A 6967-nucleotide genomic window follows, 5' to 3' on the forward strand; every position below is an offset into this window, starting at 1 on the left:
AATTGTGCCAGTGATGCACTTCTCAATGCTGATTTGAAGTCCCTTGGTTTTGGAACTGGGTTGCGGAGCCGAATCGTAGAAAAGAAATTTTCAAGCGCATCCTGGCTCAAGCGTGAGAAAAGCACAAAGGAGAAGCCATTGTTCCCCAGCAGTTCCTCTTGAATGGCAAGAGCAGCTCCCGTAGACAGCAGAATGCCTGTCTGAATAGGCTTCCACGCCCCTCCTTTATCGCCAATTGACAAGTCTCTGACGAGGCCCATGAAGCCTTCTAAACACCTACGCCCTTTTTCACCCTTGTGCATTAGTGCCTCTTTCTTTGTTCTCGAAGTCATCATAGCAAACCACTCGTGGACCTTCTGTACAAACCAAGCGGTTGTTTGCGCTTCTTTGTCCAAGTTGCCCTTCTCTATGTGATACTGAAGAGCAGCAGCAGTGTCATGATGGAAAAGTGTATATGCTGGTCCAACCTTCATTTTGTCAAAATGACCAGGACTCAGACATGCTTTTTTAAGCCGCGGTGCTACCTTGAATTCCGCATGATGTTCTAGCTCAATGAGCTCTTCAATATATTGAATGGACACTTCATTGGTTGGAAGGTTGTTAGCTTTCACAACATCTGGCAAATAAATCTTCTGCCTCCTTGTTAAATGACTTCTCAGGTTTTTCAATAGGTGAGGGACATCCGCTAAGAAGTACAAGTGGCGCGCAGAGTCTTGAGGGTGCAAAATGTAAGGCTTCTTTTGTACATGCTTGCCAGAAGGCAAGTGGAAACACCGCCACACTGCCCTGTTGCAAGGGCCCATGTCAGATATAACAGCATGCACTTTAATGCCTATCTGCTCACATGCATCTATGATGTCTACAATCCGTGCTTTTATCGTGGCAGCATGGAAGCTGCTCTCTGTCAACTCATAAGCTACAGTCTGTTTCCACCGTGTTGACAAACCACCAAGCATAAAGACGAGCCCATGTGTTGCCAGAGCGTTGTCTCTAGTACTGCCTTTAGTAGGTGGCACAGTTGGAGTTCCCATTATACGACCTGTTGAGGGGTCAAAATCCATTCCTTTGGTTAGCTGAATCTCATCGAGCATGAGCACGGCATGCCTCTCCTGCTCATACAGAACACTTATCTGCAAAATAAAAACATTTAGAATGTCATTCATAGGCACGGTAAAAAAAAACTTTTCATTTACAGAATTGTTTATAGGGGTGCGTACTGGTTTCAAACGACAAAATTAAATGGTTTCCAATGACTTAAGCCTCTGTCAAGCCCCCAAAACCAGCCCCCTGGCTAGCTACTGGCAACTGAAAGCTACTCAAGGCAACTGATATTCGCGCCAGCATGCGTGCGAACAACCCATCACAACACTGAAATGTCTCACAAGTGCTGCCATTTATGTCTGCTCGCAGTGCTATTGCCACGTAAAATTAAGTATCAGCATGTATACAGTTGTTCTATTCTTGAGCACCCAATGAGATCAGAAGCTCTGTGACTGCTGTTGCACTATGAAAAATTAACTGTGAACAATCAGACACAAAACAGTCACTTCTAAAGCAAAGCAACAGTTGCACTACCAAATCATGTTGCTGGTGAAAGTCTTAAAGGCCAACTCCGGCGATTTTTTGGCCGTGTCAAAGTAATGGTGCTTTTATGTTCCTGAGACGCTCCTGTTACGGGCCCGATAGCAGAAATACTCGGCAAATTGGAAAATAATTTTAAATAAGCAAAAAAGCGCAACACCGAAACCGAAACCCAACCGAGTGTACTGTCTACGTATGACGTAGACGTTGTTACGAACGAACCGGAAGTCGGGCAAGGCATGCCGGTCACGCCGGCGCGGAGTATGAAAACTGTGACAGCCTGGACGACCAGCGAAGCGCCGGTCAAACCAACGCTGTCTGTCGCCTTGTGCACAGCAGACGCTCGCTGTAGCGGCCGAAGCGCCGAAGTTAGCGGTGCCCTCGGCTGCGTCACTTCCGCCGCCTTCCCAACATTGACGTCACAGACGCAACGTTGCCAATAATTGTGGGAAGCCAGGATGGCGTTTGCAGACAATCTTTAAAATTCATTTGCAAACAATCTGTGCATGTCTCAAGCCTGTAATTTGGCATAAATGACGGAAACGTGCAAAGGAACGTACCCAGCGAATTTCATTGAGATCCATCGACCTCGAAAAATCGCCGGAGTTGGCCTTTAAGGTACAAAGGTGACATTCAGAAAGAATATAACACACTAAGCATACCTTAATCTTTAAGATGTCGGACATTTCTGTCAGGATCCCAGGAGTGAACTTGAATCCTTCAATTCTTCGTTGAATTGTGCGTTCAGTTGGAAGAGGGCTGGCTAATTCTCGAACAACGCTATACCCTTGAGAGCCACAAGAAAGTCTCAGCTTCAAAGCTTTCACTAGTGTTTCATCTTGCCATGCTGTGCCTTGCATTGTAGACTTGTGAAGACTTTGCAGCTGGTCTTTATTGAAGTATTTGTCGATACCTGCGCACCAGAAAAAAAAATGTATCAAAAATTCTACTTCATTTGCTTCACCTGTGTCACCTCAGAAAAAGTTTCCTTTCGTCAAAATCCACAGCTTCAACAAAAAATTAAATTTTTATGCGATTTCACTGACATCAGTTTGCGACAACATAAGACCTCGACGAGCACACATAAAATATCCAAATGCCTTCTCGTCTTAAGCTTATGTAAAATCACTGTTTAGGACAAAACCTTAATAGACCCATTTATTTGGTTCAACTTCCATTAGAATTCAATATATAATTGGCAAGCCAAGGAAGCTACAGCTGCCTGCATTAGCTAGCACAGTTTTCAACCCAATGACATCCATGTTTAAAATCGTGAGCTGACAACGATCTGGTATTTAGAAGGCTGCTCCTGTAGTTTACGCTCAAACTTTGGTGCGTGTTCAGCACAGGCCTGAAGTTTTTCAAAAAATGTTCAGCTTGGCAGGGCTTACATTCATGTCCGAGCCCCTCAGCTCCAATGCTCAATAAACTGAGCCGCTCTAAGACACACAAGACGAATGAATAATTTCAGATGTTCCTCACAAAGGATAGGCGTATAACGCAAGAGTTTTATATCCTTGTCTTCCGAAACACGGCGCCTGAGCTGCAGATTACCACGAGAAGGGTCATATAGGCAGAACAGAAACAAAATGAGAAAACATAATAGGAACAAATCACAAAAAAATAGATGCAGAACCTCCTACGGGAGTTTCTAAGCACTTTGTTAAGTCCAACGGCCAGAAATACTGCAAATGATTTTTAAACAGAAGCACTGTTGCAACACCAAAATTTTAAGTGACAAAGAGGTGACCAGTGCAGTTTTTGTTCGTGATGTCGGGTATAATGCACTTGTATGCCCTTCCCTGTTCCTTAAGATTCTCTTATAATACTAATATGAACAAATTTGAAACATAGTTACTATGACTGGAAATACTGCACAAGGACACACCAGATTCTTTTGGTAAATGTAGGATCTGTTGGTAGACACAAGAATCATATACAGCATAACAAAGTGCTACAAGCTACAATTACCTTTATGAAGGTTCTCATTCTCCCTCTCCAAAGACTTTGCTCTTTTCTGAGATGCAGCAAGCTTGTGTTTAAGGTTCTTAATTTCTTCCTGCATTTTCTCCACAGAGAAACAGCGAAGATCGCCTGAAATACAGAATCACAACATTGATAACAGTTTATTTTTAAAATACACAGTTAGGACTAGCATGCCCAGGATGTCCAGTGTCAAGCAGAAACTGTAGACCTAGCGTAAAACCTAACTTGTTGCAACTGGCCTATATGGGACATAGTCACATGAAATCTCATGCATAGACGTAGCACTGACCTTTTGGACATGGCACTGCAGATTGAACAGGCACAGTTATATCTCGTAGAATACTGAGCCGCATTTTCTTTGTAGGTGGTTCACTGCTACACAGACCTGCATCAGTATTACATTTGTATTTGAAAAACAAAAGGTCTTGCACAATCCGTGAATTGTGTAGAACATGTGTAATGCAATGCCAGAAAGTATGAAAAATCCTTGCATAGGAAACGTTGCTTCAGCCAACATTTCGACAAATGGACTTGTATTCATCAAGGCAACAAGCTATTAAATTACCTTCTTGCTTAGACAAACATTAGGGAGACCACTCGTCTTTAAGGAAGTACAGGCGACGTAGAGTGCTTGCCAAGCACCTAGTAAGTAACATATGGAAAGTGGAAATTAATACACAATGGTCCTGCGACTATTTTTTTAGTTGCCGAACTTTTACGTTGATTTTGAAAACTCTTTTATGTCGCAGCATAGTACAGTGATGTATAAAATACCTCTGTTTACACAGATACGTGTATGACCTTTCACTTGTATCAGTTACTCATTTTTTTAATGTCAGATATGACAAAATATGACAAGAAAAGTTTTGCCATAACTTAAAAAATAAATTATTTATTTTTTAATTAAATAATTAGATTTCTCATAGTGCTTCTCATAGCCTCCATCTTTTACTGGACATGGCACAAGAGAGGAAGAAGCAGCAGCTCTCCTCAGGTAAAACAAGCAATAATTGTCTACAAACACGAACGACATTTCGCTTGTCAATGTGGTTGATGTGTGGATTTAGCGTACATAACACTTGTACCTACCATTTCTGGAGAATGAAGCAGATGATATTGTTTGTGTACTCTTGGATGCACACGTCATAGCCTCCCTGGATGGTTCAAGGATCACGTTCTGCACATTTTCATCAACATCTTGCTGCAGGTCTTCAGTATGTGATTCACCAACTGCCTCTATGGTAACAAAACAAGAAAAGGTGAATAATGTCATCATTCATGGTTACTGGACAAAAGCAGAAACAGCTGTATTAACTTTACAGCTTTATGGGGAGGGGGCGATGGCCTACACGATGCACCCAGCTGATCACTAAACACAAGCACAAAAGAGGGACACTGCTGTAAACTTCACTAAGCAAGTAACACCTGAGCACCAGGAGCTGTTCCAGTTCCTTCATCTCAGAACAATACAATGGGTGCTGGTACTTGACCTCTCATAAAGTCGACTGCAAAGCTTTACACACACTCACCATCAATGACTGGCACAGCTGCGGTTGACAGGTGCAAGGCGTCGTTACTGGGCATTGTTGCGGCTGTCTCTGCATATGCAGTAAACGAAAAAAAACAAAACAAAAAAACATGGACATGTTGCTATCTTTAATGGACAGGTTCAATAACTACACCCCTAGCTCAATGGCAGAGTGTGGCGCAGTTTCTACGCTGGGTTGTAATGTGTTACCAGCAAGAAATGCCACTATAGCCACAGTTTCCATGAACTTTGTGCTGTACACTGCACTGCGAATTTCATCACGGCGTATCAACTTACCAAGAGTAGGCACAACTCCAGCAGCCGGTTGCAACATATCAGAGCCAGGAAGTGGAACAATAGCAGGAGACATTACTGAAAGCATAAAACCAACGTGAATTCGTTGATAGCTTATGTCATGATTGCAGACAGTTACATAAATGTCGCCATGTAACTTAGTGGGAGAAGTGTCACTGCACAATATTGCAAGAAAGAGAGGGTTGGTTAGTATTTCTTGTAGTGACAAGTGCTATTAACACTGAAAGATACTCTTGAATGCAAACTTGCATGCACTGATACGTTTTCATCAGATCGTCCAAGCAAAGTTGTACTCACCGTCCGCTATGCCAGCGCCTCGAGGGTGTGGTGCTTTCCTAGGGCGCTCTCTGGCCGTGGAAAATATAGATGGCACAGCAGAACATTTGAGTTTTTTTGTTCCAAAGCTTCTTAAGATGGTTTGCTCGAACTGGTCATCAGTAGAAATGACGCTGAAAAATTGGCATGGCAAGTGTGCGAGTTCATATTTAGTCCAAGCTTTGAAAGCAGGCACACAAGGCACACAAACACCACATAACTAGCACCTACTTAAGTAGCAAGTCTTATATATTTACTGTTAAAACTTTGAGGTTATAATCAGGAGCAGGTAAAAGTCGCCTTGTTGATTGTTCGTGGGGACTTTAATTTACGGTAGCCATGGAAGCTTACTAACTCTACAGTACATCGATATAAAATACTGCGTATTCGCATAAGTGAGGTCGGGGTAGCAGCAGCTCCCATCTTCAGAGAACCAGTCATTTTTGTCATGCTTGTGGTGAGCAATATATAAAAAATATTATGTACATTTAGAAATTTCATACACTTACATATGAAGTTTGTAGGGCTGGCTACTTTCACTGCGAGTTACTGCAGAATAGCTTTCACATTGATTTTGCATATGTCATGAAAGCAGATCCTGCAATTCTGCGATGGAAGGTACGCGCCACAATGTTTCAGAAACGCAAATGATTCCAATACACCAGGCAGTTCTTTAATACCGCTAATGTGTAGACAAAGCCTAAGCCACTAGACCTTTTTTCCTGCACGGCGAGCTGTTAAAGCACCGCGAAGGATAGACCGCGGTGCTGTGAAATGAACGTCGCCCGAAGAGTCAGTCCCGCTATTTATTATGCCGTAATGGATAGAGGTGAACACTGTATTAGTTTCGGCCACCTTTGACGTGCGCGGATAAAGTAGAGCACAGTTTTTTTATATTAATCCCACTGAGCTTCTCCGGCAGTCTGGCCGGAATCTAGCACGAGCCTTAGCGAAACATAGGCATCTATGTGCTGAAGGTGGAAAATATGCTTCGCGCTAATACTTTTCAAAAGGCGGTCGCAATAGATATGCATAATCAACGATCTTAAATGTGTCAAAACTGAGGTGCTTACACGGGAATGCGAACGGCCGAAACAGAACGCTGTCTCACGTGGTTTAGAAGAAAAGTGATACGTTTGTCTTTCAACAGTTCTATGGACCAGAAAACAGGCAACTTACCTCGCACAGCCTGCTCGACTTAGTCGGCTTGAAGTTCTTCCGTCCTATTCTGTGCAACCACGC

General features: G+C 42.9%; 2 long non-coding RNA genes across 2 annotated transcripts; both read right to left on the minus strand.

The window, feature by feature from the left end:
• Nucleotides 1-2264: 2264 nt before the first annotated feature.
• Nucleotides 2265-3924, minus strand: LOC125756848 (uncharacterized). Its single transcript, XR_007414800.1, has 3 exons — nt 3857-3924; nt 3553-3675; nt 2265-2494 (listed from the first exon to the last, which is right to left on the minus strand). It is a non-coding gene; the product is annotated as an uncharacterized LOC125756848 (long non-coding RNA).
• Nucleotides 3925-4720: 796 nt separating this feature from the next.
• On the minus strand, nt 4721-5470 carry LOC125756849 (uncharacterized). The gene is made up of 3 exons (XR_007414801.1): nt 5393-5470; nt 5097-5165; nt 4721-4803 (listed from the first exon to the last, which is right to left on the minus strand). It is a non-coding gene; the product is annotated as an uncharacterized LOC125756849 (long non-coding RNA).
• Between the last annotated feature and the right edge of the window lie 1497 nt (nt 5471-6967).

This window comes from Rhipicephalus sanguineus, unplaced genomic scaffold (genome assembly GCF_013339695.2).
Source record: "Rhipicephalus sanguineus isolate Rsan-2018 unplaced genomic scaffold, BIME_Rsan_1.4 Seq9603, whole genome shotgun sequence".
NCBI classification, from domain to species: Eukaryota; Metazoa; Arthropoda; class Arachnida; order Ixodida; family Ixodidae; genus Rhipicephalus; species Rhipicephalus sanguineus.